Raw genomic sequence first — 16,182 nt, forward strand, 5'->3', positions numbered from 1 at the left:
TTTCTTTTTATTTTAAATTCTTTTTTTGTGTGTGGTTTTTGGCCAGGGTTGGGTTTAAACCCGCCACCTCTAGCATATGGGACTGGCGCTCTACCCCTTTGAGCCACAGGTGCTGCCCACATTGGAATACTTTCTGTTTTGCTTTTCCTGTCTTGATAACGATTCATTTAAACCTCTGGCAGCTGGTCTCCACTGGGAAGCAATAGAAACAGCCATTTGAGAATAAACCCTCCCCCATATTGCTTTGAAAGGTCCCTGTGGGGCCATTCCCCAGTTCCCAGGAGCTCTCTGCTTCTTGCACCTTCACGTGTGGCTGACGCGCCGCCTGACGGAGGCTCCTGGGGGGGACCCTCAGTCCTGCCGAAGACACTTGAATCTCTGTTGCACCAGGCAGCAGTTGGCAGGCCACAGCTATATATATGTATAGGGTACAGGTCACATTCTGATACACACACTCCCTTTTATCTTGTCTGGGCTGTCTCTGAAGGGTTCTAGGAAGGAAAATAAAGCTCAACGATGTGCACACCCACTTGAATAGGAAGTGTGCTGCACCTCGCTGTCCTGATCTGGCACAGGGTGACACAGCAGGGTGATTCCTACGGAATGTTTGAACAGTGAGCAAATGCACGAGTAAGTTACATTCTGTTCTAAGCAGAAGTCATAGAAATTAGCTAAAAGAAGTAATCAAGACTGGCTCTGACAACCATGATTAAGTGAGTCATCAATAACTCATTTAATATTTTTCACCATTTCCGGAAATGCCCATATACACATCAAGTAAATGATTCATTAACAATCCATTCCCAGAGTGAAAATTGCTGAAGTAATAAGATCACATGGCTCAGCAATTTTGGTTGAAGGGTATTGCTATCTGCATTAACCTTCGAGGATCTTGCCAGAATTTAGCTGTTGTAAATTCCTATTGAAATTTCACAGAGAAGAAGCAATAAATGGACATCCCAGTGGCAAGAGTCATACGGCCGCAGCAGTGTCTGGTTCTGTGAGTTTTCTGATTTATGTCCCTGTGAATCCCAGACTGTGCACTTAGGTATGATATTAGGGCTCTAATGTTCTGAAGATTCTCTTAAAGTCATGGTAAATAATTAGGTCGTTTGAATTCTGAAATCCTTTTGTTTTAGGTGACCACATGCTAAAGTGAACCAGGGAAATTTTCTGCACTGCTGGTGGGACTGTCTGTCAGGGCTAAAGGCACCCTCTGGGAGCAGGCCCCTTGGGTTTGTAATAGCTCCAAATTAGAAAGAGCCAACATATTTGTCAGGAGTGGAAGGGACAAGTGAATAATGGAGATCCACATGAGGAAAGGCTGTCTTACCTGCTGATGGAAACAGATGAACTAGAGCCACACGGATGAATTTCACAAAGATAATTTTGAGTGAAAGAGACTAGGCTGGAAGAGGAAATATTGCAGTTTTACTATGGTATAAGGTTCAAGTCCCACTGAAACTAACGTCTGGTGTCAGAGGTCACACGGGGGGTCCTCTTAGGATTGGGGGCATCTGGCCCTGTGTTGCCCTCCCTGTCCTGGTGAAGCTTCCCTGAATGTGTTCATTTTGGATTTGGGCATGTGTATTATACCTCAGTGAAAAGTTAAAAAATGCAAAAGCAAAACAACAGAACCAAAAGAACAGGGACTTTCTGATGGGAGACTGGAAAAAGAAGAGGAAATTACCGTGGAAAATGAGCCCAGCAGCCAGCATGCACGGGCATGTGTGGGAAGTGACAAGATTAGACATCTTATATGCTCCAGTGAGGATGTTTAGAGCAGAGAGAGCAAGTCTGAAGGACGCCCAGAAAGACATCTCTTGCTCTGAGAGAAGCAGCTGCCACATCACAGCTGCCCTATGCAGAGGTGACGTCTCCCACTGAGGAAAGGAGACAGGAGACCGACCAAATGAAAACAGGTGCGGGCCGTTGATTCAAAGCTGCCACAGCAAGCGGGTGGCCGAGGCACTCCCACTCCCACAGACCCCTGGGCAGGGGGAGGAACAGGAATTCTTCATAGTGGGAAAAGAGTAGGCTTTGGGTGAGCTATATGTAGGTCAGGAAAAGTGGGGATGCGGTTAGGGAAATGCTTTGGACTTTCTCTCTCTGATTGGTCCTAAGTTGAAGCAGGGACAAAATGAAGGAAACTGCCAGTTATTACTCAAGTGCTGATCATTCTGGGCTGATTATTACAGTGGTTACTGTTTGGCTTCTTGACTCGTTACTAGAGGTAGAATCTGACTCCTACGCATGTGACCTGGAGAAGGCTGGTTTCTGGACTGGGTGTTGCAGGGGATGGGCTGATCTGGGCAGGTTGCTGCGGGCTGTGGGTCCGGGCTCTGTTCTTGTGTCTAAGCTCGTTGTCCTCACCCATATACTCAGTCTCTTAGTCCCCACTTTTGTCTATTTTCTCACTTGCCAGACAAATTCAGGGGTCCACCCTGTCACCATTTGCATACCATCCATTTGTCTTCATTGTCAAGGATATCGTTAAGACTTCCTTGACCTTTTATTGTTGTTTCATTGTGGTGATCATTTGACAAAAAATGGCAGCCTAGAAACACTCATGTGTCTGAATAAAGTGCAGTGAACTGGCATCACGACCATAATAAGAACTGATGAAAATAAGAACTTTTGACGGTCAGCCTTCGTGGACCAAGTGGCGTTTTCCTAGGGTGGTGGACAGCCTGGTCCACTTCATCTGCTTCACTGACCCAAGAACAGGAAGTCTTAGCAATGCACAGATGCCACCAAGACTGGCCAGCAGGAAATCCAGAGCCATCAAGAGCGATGCAATTGCCCATAACTGCTCGTGACAGGGGTGGAGACATATCTGTATTCCCTCTAAGGAAGAGCTGGTGCCAATAACTTCTGCTAAAGCTCATGACAGGTTTCTCAGTCTTTTCTATCTGTGTGATTCCCACTGATGGAAACATTATTCTAACTGATACTATAGATAATGAGTCTATGATTCCCTAGGTAGTATGCCTGAAATTGTGAACAGTGGCCCCATTTTACAGTGCACTTCTGAGTCCAAATTTCCAACCTTAGTGATTTATAGAATTAAAACAGGCCTCACAATACCCAGTGTGCACAAGGTGTTAGTTTGAAGCACACAGGACCAGGCATCCTGGCCATAAAGGAAGAAGGACCCATCTGAGAAAAAGGGACGTTATTCCTGGTGTAATGTTGGAACCGCAGCCTTTCACTGGCTGTATTCATATTTGGATCTCAGTTTCTTCCAGGTGGAAAGTATGGAGTTTGCTGAATTCAAATTTAGCATTACCTAAGGTCCGATCAATAGAATCTAATGATCGGTTCTTTTTCTGGGAGAAGCGGACACTAGCAAAGTCACAAGTTGAATTGTTTAGGGTCAATTATCCAGATGGTGCAAGTGGAGACACCATCAGCCTATGATCTCGTCCGATGAAACTGGAATTGCCCAGAGGTTTGTGTTGTGGGGGTCTGGTGAGGGAAGACTGGGGGGTCAGTAAGGTCGAGGACGGTGGCCACTGACTGAAATGTCTGAGAACAATGGCAGAGTGAGTGTGTTGTTACTGAGCACGGACATCTGAAGGGAAGCAAAGAGTACATGGGTTACTAAGGGTGATGACAACCAGGGGTCTACAGAAAACAAACCAAAGGATGGTTATAGACAAGGAGATAAAAACCTGATGGAAACGAGAAATGGGTCTTCGTTCAATGTCTGAGACGTTAGTTGTCCACTGTCCAAAGGTGTTGGTCAGCTGTCTACTTTCAAATTCTGGCTACTTCTGGAGGACCTCAGACAACCCTTAATTTGACCAGTGCTCCAGTTCTGTGGGATTCTAAATTTCTTTCTAAGTTATGAGACATGAACCGAAGGATTGACTCCTAGGAGTCTCGCTGCCATCCTTGTGATAGCAGTTCGGTCAGGGTCCCTTTCAACAGGTTCAGGCTCCATCTTTCTCTGATATCTCTCTGATAACAAAATCTGGCTGAAGATCATGAAGATATGAGATGTTTTGGGAGGATGGCCTTAGACTGCTGATGTAGGGCTGGGTGTAATGCATGAGGCCTTTGCACAATTTCACTGTGTCTACATGCAAGGCAGAGTCTAGAAATGGGGTAAATCCCCAGACACACGCGCCTCTGGTCATCAACTCACAGGGAGACAACCACTGTGCCCCAAGAGAGTGGACTGTGGAGAGAGAAGGGGCAGTGCCAGGCTCTTTAAAACAACCAGCTCTTGGGGGAACTAACAGAGGGAGCTTTCTGGTTACTGTGAGGACAGCACCACACCATTCATGATGGAGCACCCCCATGACCAAACACCTCCCCCCTGTTCCCACCAGGTCCCACATGGGAGATCAAAGTTCAGCATGAGATTTGAGGGGATAAACATCTGAACGATAATAACCTCCAATTCAGTTTGAGGCATGATCTATCTGCAGATACTGTCAGGCCAGGTTTTTTGGTATGTATTATTTCATTTGAACTTCACAACTATCTTATTTCCAGAGATGGAGCCAGTGAGGTACAGTGGTTAAGTCCCACATCCAAGGTCACCCGACTGGGAACTAGTAATTCTGGGGTTCAAATCCTAAACTTGACCTCTTCACTGCTTCTTAAGTGGCTGTCCCATGTTTGTATTCAAGTTTGAACATGGATTTGCTCTCTTTAAAAATATTTTTCTTATTGTTGGGGATTCATTGAGGGTATAAGAAACCAGGTTACACTGATTGCTTGTGTTAGGTAAAGTCCCTCTTATAATTATGTCTTGCCCCCCAAAGGTGTGTCACACACCAAGACCCCACCCCTTCCCTCCTTCCCTTTCCCCCACCCCCTCCTTCCTTCCCTCTCTTTGCTCTTCCTTTCCCCACCCCTCCCTCCTTTTCTCTCTCTCTCTGCTCTCCCCTTCCCCCACTCCCCACTGTGTGCTAGGTCATTAACTGTCCTCATATCAAAACTGAGTACACAGGATTCATGCTTCTCCATTCTTGTGATGCTTTACTAAGAATAATGTGTTCCACTTCCATCCAGGTTAATACAAAGGATGTAAAGTCTCCATCTTTTTTAATGGCTGAATAGTATTCCATGGTATACATATACCACAGCCTGTTAATCCATTCCTGGGTTGGTGGACATTTAGGCTGTTTCCACATTTTGGCAATTGTAAATTGTGCTTTGAGAGGACGCTCCAGACAGTCTGAGTGAGGCTGAGTTCCTCACTGTGAATGACTGTCATGAGGCTGCCCCTGATTCTTTGTAGTGGGAGGCAAGTGGCAGGATTCATGTGCCACGGCCGGGAACAGCAAAGTGAGAGGTAGAGAGTAGCAGAATTTCACACAATTGGGCTGCCTGGAAAGTGCTGCGTGTTGTTGGCCTGTAGAAATGTCTTTGCTGTATGAGCAGCTGTGAGGCCGAGTGGGAGTCTCGCCCAGGTGAGCAGAGGCATCGCGGCTTTGCAGTGGCAGCTGCTGTCCTCTGAGGCTTCAGATGATTTTGTCCTGGCCACTGGGTACAGCTGCAGTAGGGGATGGGATTTGGATGATTCCAAGAAGTTCAATACCCAAGGGCTTGTCGGCTCTCACAGCCTGGCTGTGAATCCAGGAGTCCTCTGGAACCTCAAGGAATTTCCCTGAGATGTGCACTTAATATCACAGTCTAATTTGTAACGATAAGCCTCTCCCTGTTAAATTTGCGGTGTGGAGTCACAAAGCGGGAAGGACCATTTTTAAGTTGAATGCCCAAGGGTTACAGCTAAGGGCTGGGGAAGAGAGACGTTCTTTGGGCTGCTTGAAACACCTCCCACCTACGTGGCACTTTTACTCTGAGGAAGTGGGTGAAGAAATGTGGCAGAGATGAATGAAGTGAAGGTAGGACCCACTGTCCCAGGACGGGTGAGGAAGACCACCTGCAGGGGCCTCACCGTAAACGATGCCGTGTTAACACACCTGGAGCGTTTAAGCGTTGAGAATACCTTCTCAGAACTTCATTTGCTCTAAAGTCCTTTCAAAATGTTGTGCCTAGTGGTGGTATTTAACTACCTGGGCCATTTCTCATTCTAATTTCTGTTATCTAATTGGTTTAACTCCTCTGGCTGCATGAGATGGGAGGGCTTGACATAGTTTGCATCCTTGTCCCCTGCACAGCTCACGGGGAATCTGGTCCTCAGTGTCAGAGGTGGGGCTTGTGCCTTCTTGGGGGTAGTGATTCTTGCTTTCCTAATTCACAGGAGAGTCAATTGTTTAAAGCAGCCCTGAACCTCCCCAACCCTTGCTCCATCTCTCACCAGGCGACTCCCCTGCTCCCTTCCACCTTCTGCCTCAATTAGGAGCTCCCTCAAGCCCTCAGCAGAAGCCGATGCTGGCACTGTGCGGCTTGTACAACCTGCAGATCCACCAACCAAATACACCTCTTTTTTTATGAACTTTCCAGCCAGAGGCATTCCTTTATAGCAGCTCAAAACTTATTAATCCTGGGTTGTTGTCACATCACCGCCCCTTTTAACTGCCACATGTTGTCAGAAGATACAAATTTTATAGTCTTATTTTAAATTTTTCCTACAGTGTCATTTTTCTTATTTCCATGATTAAATTATAGTCCATTGAATATTTATTGGCAATGTTTTCAGATGTGGTTTTTAGGAGACTTTAACCTCCTTTTCTAGTCGTTTTTTTTGACACTCAACTTCATTGTGGAAAGAAGCATCCTGTAGGCCCCTATTTGGTTTAATCCAGCAGACTTTGCCTTCTAGGGCTTAGCGTCTGAGATTCTGACCTACATGTGTACAAGCAACCGTGCCAGGCAACCCTGGGTTGCATGCACTCAAACAAATGGTAAGTTCTTCCGTGAATATTCTCTGGTCATGTTTTGGGTTAGGGGAATCTTTAACTGTAGCTTTCAATTCAGCCTGGGTCAAGTTTTAAATTCCACAGTTGTCTGCATACCTGATTTATGATGGGAAGGATAAAAGGCAAATAGCACTTTGGGTCTGGACAGGGAAAAGAGGAGGGCAGAAGTTCAGCAGGAGACCTGAGCTCCATGAGGGGAGGAGGGCTGGTCCCTGGGAGGCAGCTGGGGCCAAGATTTACTAGGGAATGAATCCAGCTTGTTCTTGCTTAAGTTTGCCAACTGCTTGTCACCTTTTTCCAAACCATCTTTTAGTGAAGCAATTTTTGATTCAGAATTTTACTTGGGCGTCTCTGTGTACCCATAATAAATGTCTGCTCACTGGGCTTGTGAGAAATCTTATTCCCTTTCTTTGCTACAACATCTCTCAAATGTACAATTTTGTTCAAATTGAATGTTCCTGTAGTCCCAGCTACTTGGGAGCCTGAGGAAAGAGAATCGCTTAAGCCCAAGAGTTTCAGGTTGCTGTGAGCTGTGACTCCATGGCACTCTACTGAGGGCAACATAGACTCTGTCTCAAAAATAATAAAAGTTTATGGAAATTATCTGCAGATAGATAATTTGGGCCTGTTGAAGTTTTAAAAATATTTAATTCTTTTATAATCATACAAATATTAAGAGTTTTTTTTTGAGACAGTCTTAAGCTGTCACCCTGGGTGGAGTGCTGTGGCATTACAGCTCACAGCAATCTCCAACTCTTGGGTTTAAGAGATTCTCTTGCCTCAGCTCCCCAAGTAGCTGGGACTACAGGCGCCTGCCACAACACCCAGCTATTTTTGTTGTTGTTGTTGTTGTTGCAGTTGTCGTCATTGATTTTAACTGGCCCAGGCTGGGTTCGAACCCGCCAGCCTCGGTGTATGTGGCCTGCACCCTACCCACTGAGCTACGGGTGCTGCCAAATATTAAGAGTTTTATTTCATCATGAATCTATTTTGGCTAACTACATTTTTCTAGAAGTTTGTTCATTTTATTTGTTTTCAGATGCACTTGAATAAAGTTGTTCCTAGTACTTTCATTATTTTATTTTCTAATCCATGTGTAGTTATGTATACTTTGCCAGGCTTATATTTGAGTCTGTTTTCTCAGCAGAGGTCTGCCTCTTTTCTAAGAGTCTGCTTTTTTGCCTTTACTTATCCTCTTTATGATTGTTTTCTATTTAACTGATTTCTGCTTTTTATTTTAATCTCACTTCTTTTAGTTTTTTGGACTTATTCTTTCCTATTGTAAGTATTTGGCAATATTAATTTTGGTGGTATGTTCTTGGTAAAATTTTCAATGCTTTTAGTTTAAATTTTTCTGTACTCTTGTGATTTAGGTAAGCCTTTTGCAAGCAACATTTTGCAAGTGTTGGGAGGGGATGGACTCATTTTGTCTTGTTTTTCAGCCAGCATATTCTCTGTATTTTAGTGGGAGAGGTTAGATCATTTACGTTTATTGTAATCACAGATATATTTGAATTTGTTGCTCTCATTTTATGTTATTAATATTCATTTAATCCACTTTGATGTTTCTTTTTTCTTTATTTATATTGCAGTTATCCCTTGGTGTGTATGAGTGTTTAGAATTCTATTTCTATAAACATTGCCATATACACTTAACTAAATCAAGGTTAATATCTTAAACCTTTCTACCAAACGCTGCAGGAAACTTGCAACATTTTAACATTGAATGCTCCTTTTCCTTATATTTATTGTTGTCCAGGATTAAGTTCTTATTATTTTTTTTAACTCTCCAATTATAAATTATTTTTATTATGTCATAAAGATTTTTCTTATTTAGATTTATAAATGTTTGCCAATCTCCTTTCCTGCCATTCTTTTTTTTTTTTGTAGAGACAGAGTCTCACTTTATGGCCCTTGGTAGAGTGCCGTGGCCTCACACAGCTCACAGCAACTTCCAACTCCTGGGCTTAAGCGATTCTCTTGCCTCAGCCTCCCGAGTAGCTGGGACTACAGGCTCCCACCACAAATCTGCCATTCTTTTGTATTCTCATAACATCTAAGTTCATTTTCTACTTCCTGGAGAACATGCTTTAGAAATTTCTTTAATGGAAGTGAACTTTCTAGTTTCTGTTTATCTAAAATTTTCTGTGTTTTGCTCTGGCTCTTAAAATATGATTTTGCCAGGTACACAGGTCTAGATTAAATAGTTAACTTCTGTCATCTTTTTGAAGTATTATTCAGTTGTTGTTATTATTATTGTTATTATTATTCTGTGCCCTTAATGTTGAGAAATTTGCTGTTAGTCTCAGACTGTCATTTATTTTTAGGTATGTTCTCTTTTCTTGCTGAATAATTTTAAGGTTTCTCTATTATATTTGGTATTATGTGCTTATAGTCCAATGTGTTTGGTAATGACTTTTTATGTTAGCTCTGATTCTCTCCAAAAATCAGTGTGTGACACACAGACTTGGAGTCAAGTTGTTTATTTGGAGAAATTAGGCCCAGGGAAAAGAAAAATGGGACTAGGAAAAATGAAACAAGGATGTAGGGAGGCTCAATGCAAGGATGCATTGTTGAGGTGGTCACTTCTGGGAGTATTGAGGTCTTCATAGAATGCACCTCAGTTTGAGGTATCCCGTATGGACTAGGGGAGCACCTACCCAGCAGTTTCTGTTCCTTGGTGATCTAGGGTCATTCCATGAAGTGTCAACCTCCTTGTATTTTCAGGATTGGTACACATGTGGGTATTCATCAGGTTCCCACATGTCAGAGAAGTACCAGGACAGAAAGCAAGGGATGTGAGGTCAGCTACACCTGCAAAAAGATGGTTGCTGCAATAACCATTATAGTGAAAAGTAGACAAGATGTGAGGCAGCACACCAGTGTCCCATACACTCACTTTTTATCCTTTCAGTTTTTGTTGTTGTTGTTGTTGTTTTTGAGTCAGAGTCTCACTTTGTTGCCCTTGGTAGAGTGTGTGGCATCACAGCTCATGGCAACCTCCAACTCTTGGGCTTGAGAGATTACCAGCCTCCCGAGTAGCTGGAATTACAGGCACCTACCACAACACTGGCTGTTTTTTTTGTTGCAGTTGTTATTGGTGTTTGACAGGCACAGGCCGGGTTCGAACACACCAGCCTTGGTGTATGTGGCCAGTGTCCTACCCAATGAGCATGGGTGCCAAGCCTATCCTTTCACTTTGAGGTATGCTGTGCATCTTGACTCTTGTGTATTTTTTTTTTTTTTACAATTTCTGAAAATTCTCACACATTACCTTTTAAAACACTGCCTCTCCTCCATATCCTCTCTCTCCTTGTCTCTCCTCTCTCCTTCCTTCCCCCTCCGTCATCTACTTTCTCTGTGGGACTTTGATTAGGCAGAATTTAGATATTCTAATTTCCAACTTACATAGCTCAAAAAAATTTTTTTAGCTTAAATTTTTTTTTTTTAAGAGACAGAATCTCACTTTGTCGCCCTTAGTAGAGTGCCATGGCCTCACAGCTCACAACAACCTCCAGCTCCTGGGCGTAGGTGATTCTCTTGCCTCAGCCTCCTGAGTAGCTGGGACTACAGGCACTTGCCACATTGCCTGGCTATTTTTTTGTTGCAGTTTAGCTGGGGCCGGGTTCGAACCCGTCACCCCAGGTATATGGGGCCAGTGCCCTACTCACTGAGCCACGGGTGCTGCCCAGCTTAAATGTTCTTAAGACAATATTTTCCATGGCCTTGTATGGCTGTGCTGCATCCTGGGCAGTGTCTTCTGCTGTATGTCCCAGTTCAGCGTTTATCTTGTGTGTGTGCACGAGTGTGTATGTGTGTGCGTGTGTGTGCGCGCGTGCACGCATGGGTGCATTTGGGTCCCTGTGTTTGGATTCTCTTGCTATCTTGGTGCTTACTTCTGATAATGTATGTCAGTTTCTTGGGGGTGAAGAGTTCTGTCTGTGGTTCCGGTTGTGTCTCCCTCACGGTGCCTTGCCTGTTCAGGGATTTGTGGGGCGCTGGCTGTGGGCTGGCTGCTGGGTCTTCACCTGTGTGACTCCTGTGAGCCTGTACTGAGCGTGTCTTTGTGCTCCCCAGGGGACCTCAGACTTAGGGATCTTGGTGGGAGCAATAGGGCCCTCCCAAACATTTTCCACTTCCTAGTCTTTGAAACCCATGAGTGTGTTAACTTTACAGGTGTGATTAACTTAAAGATGCTGAGCTGGGGAGGATATTGCATGCGGTCTGGGTAGGACTGAGATAATCACAAAGGTCTTTAAAAGTGGACAAAGGAGACAGAAGCCTGGAGCATGGCCACTGCAAGATGTGCAATCTCCAACTGACTCATGAAACATGAGAATATAAAAAAATAATTAAACATATAGGAAAAATACTGACCAAACCTAAAAATAGATAACTTGGAAAATATTTACAGCTTGTATAGGAGAATGTGTTTGTTATCCAAACTAATGAGCATAAATGAAATTTCGAAGTTTAAGTACATAAAATTTACCGAGCAGAAAATAGATACAAATATCAAATGATGACTAATATTGTTATTTATGAGTGAAATTGTATATAACGGACCAATATAATGCCTTTTATGCTTAATAGGATAGCAGAACATCTGGTGTGTTTGAGGTAAAGGTGGTGCCCCACTCACAACATGCATGACCGAATGGGTAGAATGTTCTTGAAGTTAGTTTGTGAAAAATAACAAATATACGTACACGCTGACAAGCAAAAATACCTTTGATCAGAATCCTACTTCTGAAAATTTAAATAAGGACTTTACGTGAAATTAAAAAGATGATTAGTGTAGTATTTATATATAATAGCAAAATATTGGTATCAATCTCAATATTCTACAATAAAATAATAGTGAAAATAAATTTAGAATACAGAATTGAAAATATTTGTGAAGTTTATGCAACATAAAGATGTTTCATAGTAACAAACATAAAAGTAAAGTATATATTACTATATATATAATCTTGAATACTATATTTAAGATTAAAACACTATAAAAGTTATATTTTTTTTCTGCAGCAGAAAAAATGGAAACAGTTTGGTACTTTGGGATAATGGCATTAATTTTACATAATTAAGCAAACACTGATTTTACAATGTACTAATATTATTAAATGTTGCATATTTGACATAAAAATATGTTAATCATTATGATTGGTATTGGTGGTATTAAAAGGCTTTGCAAGTATCATTTCCTGTCTCCCAACCCCAAACCCAAAGTACCCCTCAGACTCTGACCCTGCAATACACACAGATGGGTGATAATAGCTTCCTGTGCTGCGCACGGGCTCTGCCATGTGTGGGGGAAGCAGGTGAGCCGTGCTCCTGGGAGCCAGGACCAGTTCCATTCTCCCCACCAGTGTGTGGTCAAGTATGTGGCTGGCCTGCCAGTGCTAGGATGCTAGGACTTGGCTTATACTCCAGTTCCCACTGAAACTGTTGGGATTAAATTTTTTTTTACTGCTTTCCCTGTATAAGGCTGTTTTGGTACTTGATTGCTAAGATATGCGTGTGGAATTGTGGAGACATAGTTAGAATTGTTGGCGTCTCCACCAGGTGGGATGGCTGTGTCTCTGCACGTTCCAGGATACGCTCAGGTGTGCCACTGCCCAGGCTGTTGCAATATGCTGACATGGGACATTTACCTGGACTTAAACTCCAACAGTACAATGGACACACTTCTCATAGACTTGGATGTTTCTCTAGACTCCCCACATAGCCAAACCCTCCTCCCCACAAAATCAAAGGGACTAAATCAAGGTTACAGGTGAGAATTATAAAAGGGGCCATGTTAGAATGTCACTGGAAATTCAGCTCCTCGTCCGAAACTCAGCATCTCAGGATGGGAAAGGAAAGAACGTTTAGTCTGCTCCATTCTGACACATAGCGTCCAGGAACTATTTAAAGAAACAGTTGGATAACCTGTAAACCTGACATTCAAAGAGTCTTGCTAATTAAAGCCCTTAAATCTTTTCAGCCATGTTTGTGCATCTCAAAGGCAGAGCATAGATACCTCACTTTTTGACTATTTATTGATCTGTTTCATTTTCATGTAATACTTTAATAATAATATAACAACTATTCTGTACAAGTACAAGCCAGACACTGAGCTGAGCACTTACAAGGTTTAATCAATTTAATTCTCCTGACAGTCCCGTTGTGTGGTTACTATTTCTGTGTGCAATTTTCAGAATAAAGACTTGGAAAGGCTTGTTAACACGCCTTAGTAAGTGAAAGCCTTAATCAATTCCAAGACTTTGTAAATGGCATGCTCTAATTTGAACTTAGACTTCTGATTCCACCCAAGTACTTAACAACACACTGAATGATGAGTGCCTAACAGGAACAGAACTCTGAAAAGTCAGGACAGAAGTCCAGACATTCTGGCATGGACATTCTTACACTTTTCTCACTAGGGTGGTCCTGGTGTCTGGACTCTGCTGTGTCCCCTGACCCACTCACACTGCCTCTGGCTGTGAGGTGTTACTGAGGGGAGGACGTGTGAGTGTGTATCAGTGCTGTGTGGCATTGCTGAGATGGCAGGAGATATTTTCCCTGGACACACACCTTATTTTGCATCTATCCCAGCAAGTGGAATACAAGCATTGGGAAGCTGTTTATGAAACAGAGGACGTAATTAATGCCATGGATCTGTGGAAGATCTAAACATTCTAAAGACAGATAAAGTTAGCAGAAGCACAGAATCGATAGTCATTACTCTTTAAGTTTTGTTGAATATATCTCATCTAGAACGTGAAAACTTTCACCTTTCACAGTCAGCACAAGACCAGTGGGCATGGTCTCTGCTGGGGCAACACAAGAGCTCTGGAACCAGACAGCAGAGATGGCGTACAGCCTTACGGATCACGTTCACGCCACTGCATCTTTTCCGTCCCTCCCTCCAGCCACCAATGCTCTGGCACTGCTGCTCCCGAAGGAGCTCCTGCTTGGAGCTGGGGTCTCAGGCCTCTGCGTTGCTGCGGAAGAAAGAGTTTGAAGAGCTCGAGAAGGAGGCCGGCTTTCCCCACAGTCAGGTCACTTGTCTTGACAGCCGGTTCACCAGCTGGACAAAGAGGAAATGGGACTCTCAGCTGGGAAGATTTCCAGAGGATTCCATTACTTGCCATCAACCCACTGGTGGCTGGATCATCAGTGCCTTCTTTCCAGAGGGAGAGGACCAGGTAAACGTCCATGAATTCATGAGAAGTTTGGCTCATTTCCGACCTATTCAGGATAATGAAAAGAGCAAAGATGTGAATGGACTAGAACCATTCAACAGCCGAAGCAACGAACTGCACTTTGCTTTCTGACTACAGGATTTGGATAAAGATGCAAGCTCTCCCATGACGAGGTGCTACAGGAGCCGAGTATGATGGTTGGAGTGGAGGTCTCAGGGGAGCGGGTGGGTGGCATCGCAGACTGAACCCTTCAGGAGGCTGATCAGGATGGGGACAGTGCCGCAGCTCTCACAGAATTTGTTAAGGTTTTGGAGAAGGTGGACATTGAGTAGAAAATGAACATCTGATTTCTTCACTAAGGGGTGAAACTTTCTAGTATTTAAGAACTGGAACTTACAAGTCCTCCTGTCTTCCTCCTCTACCCCATCATTCCTCTTATCCCCAACTGATATTGCAGGAAAACCCCAAATATGTTCTGTCAATACAAACCCGCCATTAGTATATAAGCAGGGGATTACAGAACGGTTCACCCAGTCTGTTTCTATTCACTATCCATTTACCAGTTCTCCATTTATAAGTATCATCTTCTGCTAATGAATGCCGCACATCCATCCAGTCTGAGAGAGTGAGAGGCCATCATGCCAAGATGGAGCCAGCAAAGAAAGCTCTTCCACTGGGTGTAGACTGGAGCCACCCGCTTTCCCTCCAGTGAGCCTTTGGCATACTTTTCATTCTCTTTATATGTCCTTTGCTTTCTAATTCTCTTGTCACCCCACAAACCATTCCCTGAGTCTTATCCTCCCCCTCCTTTTTACTGAGTCTCAAAATCTCCTCTGTTCTACTTGGCACCCCAGACTACACCTGTTAAATGTACGTCTGACTCGGCAGGATGGTTGGGTGGTCTGGCAGTTTTTAGCACCATCATACAGTGCGTCCCTGGCATGTTACCTCTCCAGGAGCTTTTGAGTCACCAACATTTCTTTCTGAAGGACATGTTGACCATCTCATTCTGTTGACTGTCTCATCCCTTGCACTCTGTTCTGTCATCAGAGAGCTGCTGGGTAGAGGTATCCTCTTGAAAGGTGGCCTTGGTGAGACATGGAGAGCCAAGTCTTGATGAGGCCTCTTTACCTGTGGCCTTTCATTCTCAACTTGTGCACCTACATGGTTCCTCTTAACAGCGTTGATTATTCAGAAGACAGCCATGTGCCTGCAGGGTTGCTGAGTTTGGGGACACCCAGAACAGAATGGCTGCTCTGACAACATGCTTAGGGACTTTCTCATGGCTTCTTGAACAAGGAGGCTGGGCCCCCTCTCCAGGGCCTGCAGCCACACCTGTGCTGTGTGGTTCATGCCTCAGTGTTGTGTACAATGGAATATTTTCTACTTGACGTTTCCAAGTAGAGAGATGAGTGTTACAGGAGTGCCCGATTTAACCTAGTCTGAAAGATTTAAAGATTGTCCATAGTGTCTTAAAGTTTTACACAAAATTCTTTGTGAATTTTATACTTGGTAAAATATTAATGCTGGAAGCCATAGTCAGCCCCTAATGTAGGTCCAAAGCATGGAATGTATTTTGTCATTAGCTGCCTGGTTATATTAGCTCCCTAGTTCTAGTAGACTACTGCTAATCCCTTGGAAACAAGGGGGTCTTCTGCCAGTGGCTCAACCTAAGGTGGCATTACAGGTCTTTGAGCAAGCCACAGCAACTTCTCTGCCAGTCAGCTTAGTTTAAGCGCAATGAATCAAGCTATGTGTCTGTGTGAGCCGATTCATCCAGTGGTCGTGACTTTCTCTTACTTGTTGCTTGCTTGCTTGTTTCCTTGCTTTCAATGGGCTAAGATGTGTGCACAGCTCTCTAGGAAGAGGATTCTGAAAAAATGTCAGTGCAAAAGGATGGGGAATGATAGGGAATAGGGCAGTGGCCAGGCTGGGTGGTTCCAGTATAAATGAATGAGGAATTCTTTATAAAACATCGGCCTGACTTTGCGATCCAGTGGTGTAACACAGGAACTGTATGAAAAGGAGGAATCATCTGATGCTGATCCGTAAGGGAGGTGCCTTAGCGGTTCCTTGACATACATCCTTAACGTTTCTTAGATTGTGGCTTCCCCCCGTTTTGGCTGTCCAGCAAACTTTTTAAATCCACAGTTGTG

The 16,182-nt window shown here is 43.7% G+C and overlaps 1 pseudogene; it reads left to right on the forward strand.

The window, feature by feature from the left end:
* The first annotated feature begins 13,759 nt into the window (after window positions 1–13,759).
* On the forward strand, window positions 13,760–14,385 carry LOC128560249 (calcineurin B homologous protein 1-like; annotated as a pseudogene).
* The last annotated feature ends 1,797 nt before the right edge of the window (window positions 14,386–16,182 follow it).

The sequence above is a fragment of the Nycticebus coucang genome, chromosome 11 (genome assembly GCF_027406575.1).
Source record: "Nycticebus coucang isolate mNycCou1 chromosome 11, mNycCou1.pri, whole genome shotgun sequence".
Classification (NCBI taxonomy): domain Eukaryota; kingdom Metazoa; phylum Chordata; class Mammalia; order Primates; family Lorisidae; genus Nycticebus; species Nycticebus coucang.